The sequence below is a fragment of the Amblyomma mixtum genome, chromosome 9 (assembly GCF_055824585.1).
Source record: "Amblyomma mixtum isolate Tamu chromosome 9, ASM5582458v1, whole genome shotgun sequence".
NCBI classification, from domain to species: Eukaryota; Metazoa; Arthropoda; class Arachnida; order Ixodida; family Ixodidae; genus Amblyomma; species Amblyomma mixtum.
The window spans coordinates 118,141,062-118,157,835 of NC_143020.1; positions in this window are offsets into that span (position 1 = coordinate 118,141,062).

The window sequence follows — 16,774 nt, forward strand, 5'->3', positions numbered from 1 at the left end:
TAAGCTAGTCCAACAAGCAAATTGAACATGCTTAAAAACAAGAACACTTATACTAATGCATAAACTGCAGAAACAGTATGATTACTCTGAAAACAATAAAGAAGTTTCAAGGCTTACTTACTCGTGCGGCGGCGAGGTGGCGGTCGCGGGAAGATGGTACGTAGCGGGAAGTTTGACCGCTGTTCTTGGGGATAGAAAGCCGCCCCGTAAAGAAAACTTTCTCCTCACCGCGTAAAAAAGAAAAATATGAGTGAACGAAGAAACAACTAAGTGATAGTTAAGGGCAGGCGATGCGTGCTGTGGGAAGTTAGAACGTTAAGCGCTCGGGGAAAAATCGTTACCGATGGTGAACTCCAACTCACTATGTGTGACTCCCCATGTGGGCGTGGGGAGTCACACTTATAGGGCAGACATGTTGTAGGTCAGTCAGTCATGTTGTAGGTCACTGTATCACTGCGCTAATATCAAAAGTCCCCATCTGCATTTTTCATTATCCTACCAATAAAAAAAGCATTTGGCTAGCTTTTATTTGCGTTTATTTTTTTACTATAAATGCGTTACTTGAAAGTATCGCTAGAAATCGGCGTCGTGGGACCATAGGACTACTTTATCCTGCGTAGAAAGATGCGTGCCAAGGCCGTGCCGTACTAGCTGCCAGCTTCCACTCTGCAGCATGGAGTCATACAAGTCAAGTGAGTCATACACAATGGTGGAAGTGAACAAGGGAGCGGTCACAGGCCACTGAACTTTCCCTCCCTTGATAACTTCCGAGAAAGCCAAGTACCTACTACCTACTCTTCTGTCACCTTTCAGAAAGAGATTCAACAAGGGGAAGCTTTGGGCCAGTTGGTCTGACATGTTGGAGAGGAGGAATAACCGCAAACTTGACCTCTTCTCGTTCTTCAGTCCTGTCAAGTTTGCGGTTATTCCTCCTCTCCAACAGTTCAGAAAGAGAGGCCTTCTCGGAAAACTTTTGAAGTTGGATCAATACTTCAGACTCGTCCCATAACCTGTCTTGTTTCCCTTAGGCCCCTAACCAACAGCACCACCCCTTTACGTGTATGAGAGGTAAATTCTTGAAAGGACACAATAGAGTCGGGGCGCGAACGCGAGGAGCGGGTCGAGACAGGTACTCGTCAAGGGAATGCATCATTGTAACCTTACAGCGGATACAGCAGAGGGCTGCTGACTCATCTCCCCTCGCGCTAACCCCTTCAGGCAGCAGGGCAGGAAGTGAAAAAAACGTGCCTGTGAACGAGGGTTTTTGGTTCGAAAACATCTTCCTGTAAGTCAGCTTTCCTGCAGTTTTGCAAGTTGTCCATTCTCTTTTTCTACAGGTTCATTTCTTTCTTTATTTTAGTACATCCAGGACCCCAAACAAGAGGCATTAATGAGGGGTGGGTTGTACAGAAATATCAACAAAAAACGAACATATTCTGTACAATGCCAACATCAAAGTTCAAAATACAAATGAAACAGGCAAACAGCTCAGAAAATCATAATGCAAAACGCTCAAATATTTTCCAATAGAAAAGAAAAAACAAGACAAGAATAAAAGACAGGAAGAAGCGCTGAACGGTGGGTAAGAATTCAATAACGGATTAGAGAACAGTAAATACCTCATAGTAGAACAAAGTGCAGTAGGTCAACGTTAGAGGGGAAAGGTACACGAAAACTTAAAATGTGTCTAAAGATTTAAGCTTATCTTTGAATGCAAGCGTGTCTTCTATTATTACAGCGGCATTGGGAAAGGCCGTTCCAATCTTTTGCTGTTCGGATAAAGAAAGATTGCGCAAATATTTGTTTTTGGGCAAGGGTATGGCACTTGCCGACTGTTTTTGTGACGAGCTGAAAACAGGGAGTGTTTTGTGACGTAGATGCTTAACGGATATGAATAGTAGAAACAATGAAAAAGGGCGAAACTGGCTAGTTTTCGACGGTGCTTTAATAATGGCAAGCTGGATCGGTTCTTCAGATCGGTTACACTTGTATAGGATGATTAATTGGAATGAACAAATCTAATGGCGTGATTTTGATTGTTTCTATGCTCTCAGAAAGGTATTCCTCATGTGGGTTCCAAATGGCGACTGCAAATTCTAATTTTGGACTCATTAATGTGGTGTAGATGTGCTGGGGCAAACTTCATTGAGCGTTAAAGATAGCCAAGGGGTCGGCTGGATGCTGCAGTCATGTGGTTGATGTGCGTTTACCACGTGAGATCGTCAGAAAGGTTTAATCCAAGATATTTGTATGATTTAGTAGCACATAAATGAGAACCGCAGATAAAATAGCTATGTGGCATTAAGTTGGAGCGTCTATATAAATGTATGACCTTACACTTAGCAATATTTAAAAACATTTGCCGTTTGTCACACCAGTTTTCTGCTACTAGTAAGTCACATTGTAAGCTACTACTGTCTTGAAACCGTATTAGCTATACAACAGGTTGGTAGTTATACGAGTGCAATTCGTACGTGACTGTCGAGGTATATGCCCTCAAAGTTACTTTTGCGCTTCATGACTGGCACTATCATTCAGTTTAAAATATTATGAGGTAAATACATCTGTTTTGTTTGTGTGTTTTATGGGGGTTTAACGTTCCAATGCGATTCAAGCTATGAGGGACGCAGTAACGAACGGTTCCGGAAATTTCGACCGCCTGGGGTTCTTTAACGTGCACTGACATCGCACAGAACGCGGGCCGCTAGAATTTTTCCTTGGTCGAAATTCGACCACCGCGTAAATATTTATGAATTATATAAGTTAATGGTTACGTGAGTAATATTCATATACAAATCATGAATAGATATGAATTACACATGAATATTGTTCACGTAACCGTTAGCATTCAAAGCATGAGTTATGGTATAACATCGTATCGTTCGCCATTGATTTGTCAACAGCAAAGTGCACAAAAATTGTTGTACAAATAGAGTGTAAATAAAATATCGTTGTTTCTATTTTTTTATTTTCTTTTGTATAAGAAAGTCCCCCCCCCCCCCCCAGAACCAATCGCTGGGATCGCCACTGACTAACGCCGCGCTGGAAGTAGGTAAAAAAAAAACTTGGTTTACGATAGCATATTAGAAAAAATGTCCCCAGAAAAAACGTCCCCGGAACGTACAGTCTTTGTCAAAAGTAACCAGGCTGCGTGGTTTTCTTCTAGCTCGTACAGTGGAGCCCTTACAGCTCCCCTGAAGCTGAAATGGCCGTCAAAGGTAAGGACTGGGGGTCTTCTTACCTTCTAACCCGTTTTGATCTTTAGGAAAGCCACAAGGGCTCCACTATACAAGTTAGAAGCAAACCATGCAGCCTGGTTACTTTTGACAAAGACTGTACATTCCCTGAAAAAAAAAACGTCCCGATTTGTGAAGTAGGAAAAAATGTCCCCAAACGGGTGATGTCAAATATATCGTAAGCGGCCGTAATTTGAGCATCCGGCCGCCTCGCATGTATACATGCAAATCGCATGCATGTACGAGTTGTTGGCCGGTGGAACGAGTCAAACGCAACGGCATGGTCAGAGCAACGCAAGTGTGACGGTGGTTTATCGCTCAACGCTTGGAAGGTTTGCACCAAAATACATAATGTGAAGGACATCTCGATACACAAACTAAATACAAGCAAATATCGCGGACTGCAGAAAGCAAATGTAAATATATATATATATATATGTGGTTGTTTTTTCTTCTGCTTTTCTATCAATTAGCTTTAAGCGATAACATATTCAGTAATATTCTAAATTTATCAACACCACAAAATAAATATAGTAATTAAAAAAAAAATCCCCTGTGCCCCTTGGTTTCTGTGGCTGTTGGCTTCTGTATATATATATATATATATATATATAGGCCGCCGCGGTGGCTCAGTGGCTATGGTGCTCGGCTGCTGTCCCGAAATACGCGGGTTCGATCCCGGTCGCGGCGGTTGAATTTCTTTGGAGGAGAAATTCGAGGCCCGTGTACTGTGCGATGTCAGTGCACGTTAAAGAACCCCAGGTGGTCGAAATTTCCGGAGCCCTCCACTACGGCGTGTCTCATAGCCTTAGTCGCTTTGGGACGTTAAACCCCATAAACCAACCAACCATATATATATATATATATATATATATATATATATATATATATATATATATATATATATATATATATATATATATATATATATATATATATATATATATATATATATATATCATCAGATCATAACGAAGGCACTTGACATCATGACCGAACGATTCTTGCTGGGCATCATGTTTGTATATAGACACAAGGACTGCGCGTGTCCTCTGCACTATGATCGAGCTATCACATGACGCCGACGCAATATTTAGGGGTGGTAGTTCAGCGCCTATGCATTGCACCTGGAGACAGCAGCCTCGCGCTTGCACCAGCTCTTGCAAGTTAAGTGTACGACTTAGCAGACGTGATGTAACGGAATGCAGAGCGCTAAAAGTTGGATACTTGTGCTAGTATTGATTTAATGTTGTATTTATTTTCAGGATGGAGACCATCAAGTCGATCAAAGGACGCGTAAAGCTATGTTTTGTACAACAAAAATACTTCGAATGCTACAAAATACTTCATGCTTACATCTATTCTCAAATCCAAAGAAGCGTCTAATAAACAGGGCAATTTTCTGTCAAGTGGGTTCAGGAAGAAATGTTTTTCTTCACTTGGGGACCTTTTTTCCAGGGACCTTTTTTCCGGGGATGTATGTTCCGGGGACGTTTCTTCCTACATCCATACCAGACATTGCAGTAATATAATTACTACTTCTTCCAGCAGTTTGTAATGCGTAATGAGTTACTTTCCCGGTGAAGTAATACGGTAATGTAATGCATTACTTTGGGTCAGTAATTTCGCGGATAAAATAATTAATTACTCTGGAAATTACTTTTGTTCGAAATGTGTCACCGCGGCCTAATTCTTGTATATCGACGTTTAGGTGCCTCGTTTTCGTGGCCGGACTCGCTGAAATCGGGAACAAAGTGAGGCAAGGTTGGGCCGACAAGCCTCTCAGACGGTGGGCAATTCGTGCCCAGGAGAAAGCCGTCAAAGCTACGTAGCCTTTGGGGCTGCATGCTCATGCACACACACGGACGTGTGGGCAGGCCGCCTTGACGCCGAGTCAGCTATGTTTGTACAGTCGGGGATAAAAGTCTCCGGACCATGTGGAGGTAGAAGTTAAATTTTTGTTCTTTCATCTCCACAAGTGCGGTCTCCAGCCGCTGCCTGATAGTAGAGCTAAGCTTCGTTTGAGGAACACGTGGTCCGGAGACTTGTCCCTGACTGTACCTTCCAGCACTTGTGACGACCGCTTCTCCGACGCCTTTATTCTTTATTCTCCCGCGGGAGATTGGAGACGCCTCGCAGCCGTTCTAAATCAGCCATACTTCCGCCCTACACGCCGCCCTGCAGATTGGTCCCGCACGCCTAGTCTGGCTAGGCGAAGCCAGCATTGCCCCTAACTATTGTTATGGCCACTCTCCACCGCATTCCTTTTCGGGAGAAGGGGGGGGGGGGGGGGGGAGAGAGAGATTTGTGGCTTGTTGGCGGGCGCGTGTCCTACTGAAAAAGGCCGCTTGGAGCGTCTGATAGCGTTGTGTGGACCTTTCTGCCTGCCTGGCGAAGTGCAGCATGAAGTGATGGGCACTATCGCTGAAACTGTGGAGCCTGTTCTTAGAGCTGCTTACACATAATCTCGTCTTGTGGATGGCCTAGCTTTGAGATCGTTAGTTTGGCCAGCGAAGGCCCGTGGTAGTGGTACACCAATCTTACCGAAGAACAGCTTTGTGGACTGTCAGACATGGTTTGTATTGTAACAGCACTGTGTCTCGTCCCTTCTCTCCCTGTGGTCTCGTGCCGTTGCGCTGTCGCAATACGAATCAGACGAAGTGCGTTTTCCGGGTCGGCTCGCCCGAGCTCCCCGGCAACTTTTCTGCGAAAATGGATCATTTGAGGAGACAGCAAAGAGTCAAGTTCCCCCCTTCTAATTAAGTCCAGGAATGTCGCCTAGTTGACTTCGAGATGGCTCCCAGAGAGCAGTCGAAAGGGTACAATAGAACAATATATATAGAATAGGGGTCGCGGTCAAACTTCTGGGGCAGAGCCATCCCCCTGCAGCAGAAGCTTAGTCCCCTTCTCTGGTGGGCCGCATTGTTATGAATAGGCAGGAAGTAGAAGCTGACGTGCTTTTGGTCCCCTGGGGTTAGGAGTGGCTTGCCTCATACAAAGCTTTCTTAAAATTTTCTGCTGAACAAACTCAGCCCATACCGTCCTTCCAACTTCCTGCCTTCAGCACTATGCGCCCCTATTCAGAACAACCACCTCCCATTCCACGAAAACCGTGAATAGAGCATCTGCACGACCCCACTGTACCCGACACCGAGGAAGTGCTGGTTATCCCACATGCTTTTAGTCGGATGCTGCAGGTCACCGTGGGTCTGTCCATAGACCAGTGACGGCTACGGGGGTACTGAGCTGGCTATCTTGTTCAAGGAAATTTTCCTGAAGAAAGTGCCGGCGGCAGTTCCCCTCAGCGGAATTGCTAAGCAAGAAATAGAATACCGACAGGCAGTTCATCTGAAGTCTCTGTTTGCCCGGTCGTTGCAAGGATCGAGAGGGGAGGTTCAAATTTCTTTTTTTTTTCCTCGAATGAGGCAGCAACATTTGAGCGCACCTTTTTCGAGGCAGCTAGCTCACCCTAGAGAGAAACTGACGAGGTCAGCAGGACAGAACCCAAATAACGCAATTTGTATTTTGGTTAATGGGGGAACTATATGCACGGTGCATACAGTTACAACTGTTACTCGCTCTGTGTCTGAATAAGATATATTGTGGATATTAGTCATTTTTTTTAGGTTACCAAAATGCACAGTTTCTGTTCTTGCTGCTGCAGACACATGCACGCCTGCTTAGAATTACTTAACTGAAATCTCGGATCATTAAGCCCCAGCTCCACTCCGCCTGACTCCGTCTTTTTATCAAGATGTTGCGCCCTCTGGGGAATGCCAAAAATTCATCCGCTACTGCTTGAAAACAAACCCGCGTGGGAGACGCCTGCAGGCATGCATGGTAGCCACCATAACTCAGGCTCTAAATGAGGACGCGAAGTGGCAAGTGTGTGCTTGACAGCGGCCGTCATCTCTCGCATGCTGAAGAATGCAGCGGCGGTTGCTACCTTAAAAGGTACCAGTTCTGGCTGTGCAGCCGAGGCTAGGCAGGAGAAGAACAAGGGCCTGACTTGGCGCATTCTTTTCAACATCCCCAAAGCGGTGGGGGAACGGGCGCATTGAGGCGCCTTACCCTCAACGCCTCCGCACCCCTAGCCGAATAACCGACTTCCAACAACCAAGGCCTTTCTCTCTCTCCCTTTCTTGCCCAATCTGTCTCATCAAAATCGGTCGATGCCATTGTCTGGAGGGCCTTCTTCGAGGGGCTTCGCTGCATTCAGTTGTAGCCGCGTTTACATGAATACCACAGTGGCGCACCGTATTTCGGATACAACTTAAGAACCCAGAAGCTTTTCGCCTTAAAAGAAGCCCCTTCCAGCCAGTGGCGCTGGCCGATTCTAATGACCCTTCTAGCGTAACAATGCAGGGAGCTCAGGTCGAACTGACGGGCTAGTTGGTTACACATCTCAAAATTTCCGAGCGCACGAGAACGACACGAAGACTGACACTGGCTTTGTGGTGCATGTCCTTTCTCGCGCTTAAATTAATTCCTTAATCACACCTCATCAAATTTTTCCCACGGCAACATTTCATCACACACTATCTGTCACAGTCACATATTTATCTTCAGAGAACGACGTAATCGTGCGGACAAAATTTCGGACACTTTTTGCTGACGCGACAGATCCAATTTGAAAGGCTCGAGAAATTCCTCTTCCGCTGTCCATATTTGCAAGAGTAGCGAACAAAACAGCATTGCTGGGCCCTCGGCTCTTCTATCCTTCATGCCACTTTTTTTTTTTTTTTTCGACACAGAAAGTTTATTAGCTAGGAGACCGTATGACTAGTCGGTGGCGCAGTCGTCCAAATAAAAAGGATCAAAATCGACGGACGCGCCCATTAGTGGCTCGACCTCCGAGAATCGAACCCATGACATTAAACAACTTTCACGAGTTTGCTGGCCGCGCTGACGGTTGACGCACCCAAGCCTATCGCATGGTGCAGCCGCAGCAGCAGGCGTATCTGCGAGAGGAAAAATCGCTCCATGGGAGATGGAGTACCCGGGTTCGGGTTGGTTCGAACCCGACCGCGGTGGCCGCGTTTCTACAGAGGTTAAACGCAAAAAGCGCCCGTGAGTTGTGCTACGTCAGTGCACGCTAAAGATCCTCAGGTGATCGAAACTATTCCGGAGCCCTCCACTACGGCCCCTCTTTCTTAATTTCTGCCCTCACTCCCTCCTTTTTTCTTTCCCTTACGGCGCGGTTCAGGCACTCACCGAGATATGAGACAGTTACTGCAGCATTTTTATTCTTCAAAAACCAAAAACAAAATTTAACGCGGGAGCGGGGAAATCATATCCTAGGTAGCGCGAGCTGCCGCCCGATACAAACGGTAAAGCCATTTTCACCCACCCATCCAGCCCTGTGTGAGAAAGGTAAATTTCGTACGGAGTTCGCGCGCGCCGAACTATCTTTGTAAAAAAATTGCGTCATTTGTGGCTTCTTTCCACGCTCTAAGTGCGACGAGCTAAAGCATCCCGTGTAGCTTCAGCAGGCACCAGAACAACCTGTTCCAGTTGTTATCGGCGACTGCTGTCAGTCAGCGCTATACTGATGCTTTGGTTTATTGGGGTTTAACGTCCCAAAGCAACTCAGGCTATGAGGGACGTCGCCGGAAATTTCGACCACCTGGGGTTCTTTAGCGTGCACTGACATCGCACAGCACACGGGCCTCTAGAATTTCGCCTTCATCGAAATTCGGCCGCCGCGGCCGGGATCGAACCCGTGTCTTTCGGGTCAGCAGCCGAGCGCCGTAACCACTGAGCCACCGCGGCGGGGCGCTATACTAATGCGATTTCCACAGCCAGTACCAGGGAAATTCTTTTAAACTGTCGCAAATAGGTTACCAAAAATGTGTTTGCCATCCTGTCCTTGTTACATCGACTGGTCAGAGCGGTTGTAGTGCTCCAGTCGAACCAGAAGACTGCCCCGAAGTGCGAGTGGCATGTGCACGCGCAGAGGTATACCGGCAGGCAAGTGAGCTCGCTCAGAGGCAGCGCTGGTTCAGATGACTGTAAGGGCTACGCTGAATGAAGCTTGGAGCTCTGCCAATCATCGTGTAAGACGCGGGACCAACCTTCAAGCGCTGCGTCAAATCAGGGTGTCAAACCGGAACTGTACCCGAACTTTTGCCCGGAACCGAACCGAACCCATAATTTTTTCGCCATCTTGGAACTGAACCCGAACCGGAACGATTCGAAGGAACCGTTCCGAACCGGCTCGGGCCCCGGTTCAGCCCCACTTTTTTCGCATCTCGGCATACTTCTTGTTTCCGGACAAAATGAGATGATGTAGCACATAGATTTACCTATCCGTAGCTGTCTTCGCTGGGAAGTGCGAAAATGGTACCCAGTATATGCGACAGCAAACTTACAGGAAGTCTGGTGCCTGGGAAGAAGCCTAATTGACGCTTCTGTGATGTACTTCCGCCAATTCTTTGTACTTCAGGTTTATGTGAAATCTTGAGCTATTATTCCTCCCCTTTTACATGCTTGCGTAAATCTTTAATCAAATTGTTAGGACTGCTCTAACTCAATAAAGTACTGTAGACGCCAAATTTTTTCTTGCGTGCTTTCTTCTTTCAAACGATGAGTTAGACATTGGTGTACACGGAGCACCGCGTGGTATTTCACCAACACATAATAAATAATTTATATTTAAATTTCTTCATGACATTGTTTCGGTTTCACCATCATAACGATGGCTGTGACGTGTAGTGGAAATCAGGTCGCGTGAGGTGCAATAAAACGGCAATATAACTGCTGATACGTCGTTTGTTGTAATTATAGGTCTTGAAGCCGGCTGATTTAAGAGCTATAGTGAGTCAAAACAACGTATCAGCGTTTGCATTAGTTTTCCCTTGCCTCACGTGACCTAATGTTGAACTCACGTCACAGCCTTCCTTCGGTTGATGAAACCGGGACAACATAGGAGAAAAAAAATATTTTCTAAATTATTTAGTGGCAGTAGGCGAATACCACACGGTGGTCCATGTATTCTAATACCTACGGCATCATTTGAAAGGAGAAAACACGGTATAAAACTGGGTGTCTATAGTCATTTAAGCACCGATTGAGAATGCGCTCCTTTTGTTTGCAAGCGTCATTTCCCACAAATAGATGAAATATTATCGCGAGGATCCAACAACGTTGTGATGGTGCTTTTTGAGGAAAGGAAATGGCGCAATAACTGTCTCACTTTTTGATGGACACCTGAACCGCGCCGTAAGAGAGGGAGGAAGGTGGGAGTGAAAGAAAAAAGAGAAACAGGCGCAGTAGGGGAAGCCTCCGGAATAATTTCTACCAGCTGGGGATCCTTAATGAGCAACTGCGTAGGTTTTAGAAATCGACGAGCTTAAAAGGGTCAAATGCGTGAAACTTCCAGGAAAAGTATGCGAAGTGCTTTCGGCCTAGCATTTGAAACGATGACGTAATCACCAATTAAAATTGCGACGGTTTTCAAGCTTCTCCGCAGCGCACAACGCTAAATGGGGGACACATGATGACGTCATCGAAGGTATCTGTACATTTCCAACGCATAAACGCCTGCTGTGAAGGAAAAAAAAACAACGCCACTGAAGGCAAAACCCGCCAAACGTTGTTTGGCAGCGTCCAACGAGGCACGGCAGGGCGTGGCTGACGGCAGCGGTAATTTGAAATACCTTCCGTGACGTCGCACTGAACTTCCCTGCACTCCTCTATTGCTTTCATGAGAAGTGCAAAATTCCTCAGCGTGCTCTGTCGCACGCTGAGGATCCCTAGCCGATCCTCCACTACACCGTCTATCCTAGAGCCTGGGAGCTCCAGACGCCACGTGACAATGATTCGTTCTGTCCTCGGCCACGCGTCTCCAACACCTGCGCAGCACTTGAAAAGTTGAGTGCGAAGGGGGGACGATCGAATGTGAAAAAAATGCCTGCGTGCCTTCCTTTCTCAGTTCATGAATGCCCCTCGTTTCCCGTTTTTTTTTTTTTCAAGCGCGCGTACAGCTGCATTCCTTCACGCGGTGGCAGTGCGCGCTTCTTTGTGTCCCACTGCGAGTTTCAGTCCTCGTGCAAAAACTTCCGCAGTGTCGCCACAATGGGGCAGGTGGCAATGGGGCAGGTGGGAGTGCCGTGGTGGCAGTCTCGGACGGTTACCTTGCTGACCGGCCTTCACCCGTACGATGTTTTGGGCCCGGCCTTCCTTTGTCCTTTCCCTGCCGACTACCCCTTGGCTTGCCGCTTTCCGGAAACTGCCCTAGCTGTTCTGTCCATGCTCACCTCCCTTTCTTTCGGGGGCTTCACCCTTCACATCTGCTTTTTGACTCAGCACCGAGCCGCCTTTCCCACTTGAATTTAGGCTATCCGCTCGCGCTTTCAATGAGTCACTGCACGTCGCAGCCCCAAATTGTTCCGGCTGTACGTTACTTTCCGCTGAGCCTAGCAACCTACGATCCCGAGGATTGCTATCCGACCCCATGATCCTAACTACCTGGCCCGCAACTCTATCTGAACCATCCTCTTTGGTTAACGTTGCGTTCTGGCCTGGGGTTTCAGCGGCGCACTCAGGTGACTCCCGGTCACTGATTACAGTAAAGCGTCTCCAATAATTGGCAACTATTGCTCGCCGGCCGCATCGAAGAAATGTATCCCTTGATTCCCTCATTGTGCTGGCCTGTGAGCTTACTACTCTCTTCCTGAGAGAAAATAACTGACTCACTTATCACAGCAGCCTCTGCTTCTGGGCTAGAGATAGCTGCTATGCCTTTCTCGTCGAGTTTGCTACAACCGTTTTTCGCCGCCTCGAAATTGACAAATGCTGCCCCTGCAGCTGTCGAACTGGCGTTCCTTTCTGGGCTCGAGCCTGCACTTTCGTTACTCCCCTGAGCAACGGCTGTGTCCCCAGCTGACCAAGCGGGGTTCCTAGGCTGGTCGCTGTCACACAGATGGGAGCGCTGCCCGCTTCCATCACTTCGTACTTTTAGAGTCCGCCTCTCCACGAATGCCGAAATAACCATAAAGTGCGCTCTTTGCGGTCTCATAATTGTTGAACTCTTCGTCAGACAGGCGCGCTAACACTTCGGCTACATCACATGGGAGGATGGCTACCAACATCGTTGACCAGTAACCCTGGTCCAGCTCCTCCTTAGTGCAAGTCCGCTCGACTTTTTCGAGGAAAGTTCTGAAATTTTCTCCTCTTTGAAAAAGTCTCAAACGATTTCTCGCTCGTTCCCAATTCCATAACTGAACTATACGCGTGAGCTCCTGCTGCTGCTGTTCGCGAAGTTTCTCTAGTTCAGCCCATCTCTCACTACACTTCTCCTTCCATTCTCTTTCTTGTTTTCGCCTTTCCCGTTCTTTTTCCTCGCGAAGTTTTCGCCTTTCCTGTTCTTTTTCCTCGCGAAGTTTTCGCCTTTCCTCGCGGAGCCTTCGCTCCAGAATCAATTCCCATGTCTCCTCTGCCTCCTTGACCGTTACCACCTCTGCCCGCATAATGTCCAAAATCGCTTCTCTTGTTTTAGTGGGGCCTACTGAAATGCCCAGATCTTCCAGAATTTCAAGGAGGTCCTCTACCTTGAACTTATCCGTCGCTGATCACACCTTGTGCCGCTAATCCCCACTAAATTACAAGCTCTAGCTGGAAGCGATCAAAAGACAAAATTGTCAAAATTTAATTTCCCAGATACCCAAACTCGTGCGTTTCCGCCGTCAACGCAAAGAGTAATGGGAAAATCGTCTGCTAGCTACTTCCGGTTCCAAATTGCTCAACTGACTGCATGCATCGCCCTATTCACCGCGTAAGTTGACATCGTTTATGCGATAAATAACTCTTGGTACTAGTCACTGACTGCACTGAAGCATCGAAAGAGAAATTTTACTTCGCCTCATGAGCAGTCTGCAAGTTGATTCGCCTTGTAGCCTGCCGCAGTTGTGATTTTAGGGTGACGAAAGGAGCCTGGTACCTAACACACTTTTCGCTCTAATATGGTACGTTGCGCAGCGCAGGGCTAATCACACATGCAATTGAAGTAAGTAACGTGGTGACCTTGACTTCATGCAACGTATTTCTAACAGATCACTGAAAGCAGTAAGTACTCGATAAAACATTTCTGCTCCAGAACACGCGGGCAAGCCATTTCATTTTATTCACGCAGCTCCGTACAACACAGCGTGGCATATACAGGGTGTCCCAGCTAACCTGGACCAAGATTTATAAAAAAAACTAAGCGCTCTTCAGAACTGAAATCGCGTGGATGTTGTTGAGGTTTATCTAAAGTTACAGTACCATTTTTTCGCTCCTCTTATTCGAATAATTAGTCGAGATAAATAAATTAACTTTTTAAATATAGCTTGCAACGTTCAGGCATCAATACGAAAGTTGTGGAGCTCCACAAATATCGTCCAGCCCAGGCACTTCCAACGAGATAGACTTAGCGTGGCCATTTTTATTCGGGAAAAACAAAACCCCGCGCAGTTTAAAAAATACCACGTGACAGCGCGCTCCGTGCGCCCGGATGCGCCGCTATCACAGCGCTCTCATTCGTGCTTTGTAAGAAACATCACCCGCTTCGGGCCTTTCGTGCTGCCCAAGACAGGGCTTCGCGATGTGCTTGGTTCCAAGATAAGCGCCAGTGGGTACGGACGGCAATGGAAAGAAATAGTTTTCCTTCCTCCATGGCGGAGACGGATGCGAAGCCAGGGTATAGTGTACTAGAATTAGGAGTAGTGAGGCGAGCGAAGCTCCGCGCCAGCGGAGCGCGTGAAGCAGGCGGCGCCGAAATCTCGGGCCGCCGCGCGGCGGCGCTGCTGCGCCTGTAGAACTAAGAACTAACTGTAGAACTAAGAACTGTAGAACTAAGAGGTATTTGGAAAGGAATAATGGTGCCGGGACTTACTTTCGGCAATGCGGTTCTGTGCTTAAGGGCAGAAGTTCAGTCGAGATTAGAAGTAAATCAGAGAGCTGTTGGAAGATTAGCACTAGGTGCCCACGGCAAAACCACAAACGAGGCAGTACAAGGGGATATGGGCTGGGCATCGTTCGAAGCACGGGAAGCTAAGAGTAAAATACTATATGAAGAACGCCTGAGGAAATTGGACGATAACAGATGGGCAGCTAAGGTATTTAAATATTTATACAGAAAGAACGTTGACTCACAGTGGCGGAAAAGAACTAGAAAACTAACCAGTAAGTATGCCGGTCATGAGGACGGAGAAAGAAAGAGCATTAAACGACAGGTTAAAAACGCGGAAGTTAAAAATTGGATGAATTCAATGGAAAAGAAACATAGTGTAGAACTATATCGATTCTGGAAAAGGCAGATCAGGAAAGAATTTTTCTATGATAACTCAAGAGGCAGTGCCCTACTTTTTGAAGCTAGATCAGGGTGTCTTAGAACGCGCAGCTACAAAAAGAAATTTAACGAAGAAGATGACACATGTGCAGTGTGTGGTAGATCTGTGGAAACAATTGAACACCTCATAATCAAATGTGATGGTATCCATCCGGATGTCGATGCAGGCACAGTCACTCTTTCTGAGGCCCTAGGGTTTAAAGATAACAATGGTCATGTAAATAAATCTGCAGTGGAAGTCAGCAAAAAGCGATTGGAGGATTGGTGGCTGAAAAGCAGAGATGTGGCATAAGGTTAGAATTGTAGGAAGCCGTAGGCAAAGGTGATGGAGAATCTTAATGAGAATTGCCAACACAGTAAACAAAAAAATAATAAATAAAGAAAAGCATTGTGGCAATTGCCACCACCCCGTTTCAAAGGGGGCGCTCCTATCCATCCATCCATCCATCCATCCATCCTTGGCAGCCCCTTCATACTCCGGAGCTCGCTGTGATAGGCGCCGGCTTGCTACACGGGAAGCGCGCTCTGCCTTGGAGTGCATTTTCAGTGTGTCATGCTCTGTTATGCTGTTTAGCATAGGTGTGATTCCCCAAATTCCATTGTCGGAAGACAATTCAGTGTACCCCGTGACTTTCTCCAGGAAACGGGCAGGGGCCATCCACTGACCGCACGAGAAACGGAATACTTTGTGCGGCAATCTTAGCACGTGCACGCATCTACGTAGGGTACGCGCGCTGGTTTCAACAAGATCGTCGTGGGCAAGCGTTTTTCCTCCATACGTTAATTCATGTGCGTCTTGATTTCACCTCTCCTGCGCCGTGCAGCCCATGATATTACGAGATGAGCAAACCTCGGCGGAGGAACTATTGTTTTGCTCCTGGATGTAGGACCGGCTGCAGTGGAGTGAAGGATGCTCCGAAGTAGTGCGTCGGTTTGCGTCGGCGCAAACAGCTTCAGCCCGCCGCCTTCCCTCGACCCACTACTCCTAATTCTAGTACACTATAGCCAGGGTAGCCAGGACACACCACGACCGGTCTGGCGAGGCCTAACGCGTCGGTTTTTACGCATCCGTTCAAGCAAGTTTAGGCGCTTAGGTATTAGACGCATTTAAAACGTCCCTGCTGTGTGGCTCTGTGAGGCGAAATGTCGAAAAAAACACGAATCATTACGTTGGGTACGCCATTACGGAAGTTACGTCCTTTTTCTGCTTCCTGCGCTTTCGCTCTGAAAGCTTGCTGACCATTCGGCTTGACCGGTCTCGCTATGCGCTCGGAGCTGGAGCGGCTCTCACTTTGCCAAATCCGAACCGGATCGTGGGAGCGACCAGTCGAAGACACCATTACAAAGCACGGATGAGAGCGCTGTAATCGCGGCGCATCCTGGCACGCGGAGCGCGCTGTCACGTGGTATTTTTTAAACTTCGCGGGCTCTCGTTTTTCCCGAATAAAAATGGCCACACTAAGTCTATCTCGTTGGAAGTGCCTGGGTTAGACGATATTTGTGGAGCTCCACAACTTTCCTATTGACGCCTAAACGTTTCAAGCTATATTTAAAAAGTTAATTTATTTATCTCGACTAATTATTCAAATAGGAGGAACGAAAAAATGGTACTGGTCAAATGTTTTAGGGGAATCCCTCAAGGTGGAGTAAATTTGTAATAAGGGAGTAATTACTCATTGGCATCCACCCAAGCGCAGCCATACGGCTACAAAGGAAAGCTATACAGCTTTCTCAGAAACTTCGTAGTTAAAGAAAAATTCGTCCTGGTCCGGGGTTCGAACCCGGGACCACCGCTACACCGGAGCAGTCGCTCTACCAACTGAGCTAACCGGGACGGCAAGCTTATGGTAGGGAGAGAGCGAATTGATCAATAACTCGAAGTGGGAACAGTGTTGGTCAAATGTTTTAGGGGAATCCCCCAAGGTGGAGTAAATTTGTAATAAGGGAGTAATTACTCATTGGCATCCACCCAAGCGCAGCCATACGGCTACAAAGGAAAGCTATACAGCTTTCTCAGAAACTTCGGCTTTCCTTTGTAGCCGTATGGCTGCGCTTGGGTGGATGCCAATGAGTAATTACTCCCTTATTGAAAAAATGGTACTGTAACTTTAGATAAACCTCAACAACATCCACGCGATTTCAGTTCTGAAGAAAGCTTAGTTTTTTTATAAACCTTGGTACAAGCTAGCTGGGACACCTTGTATAATCT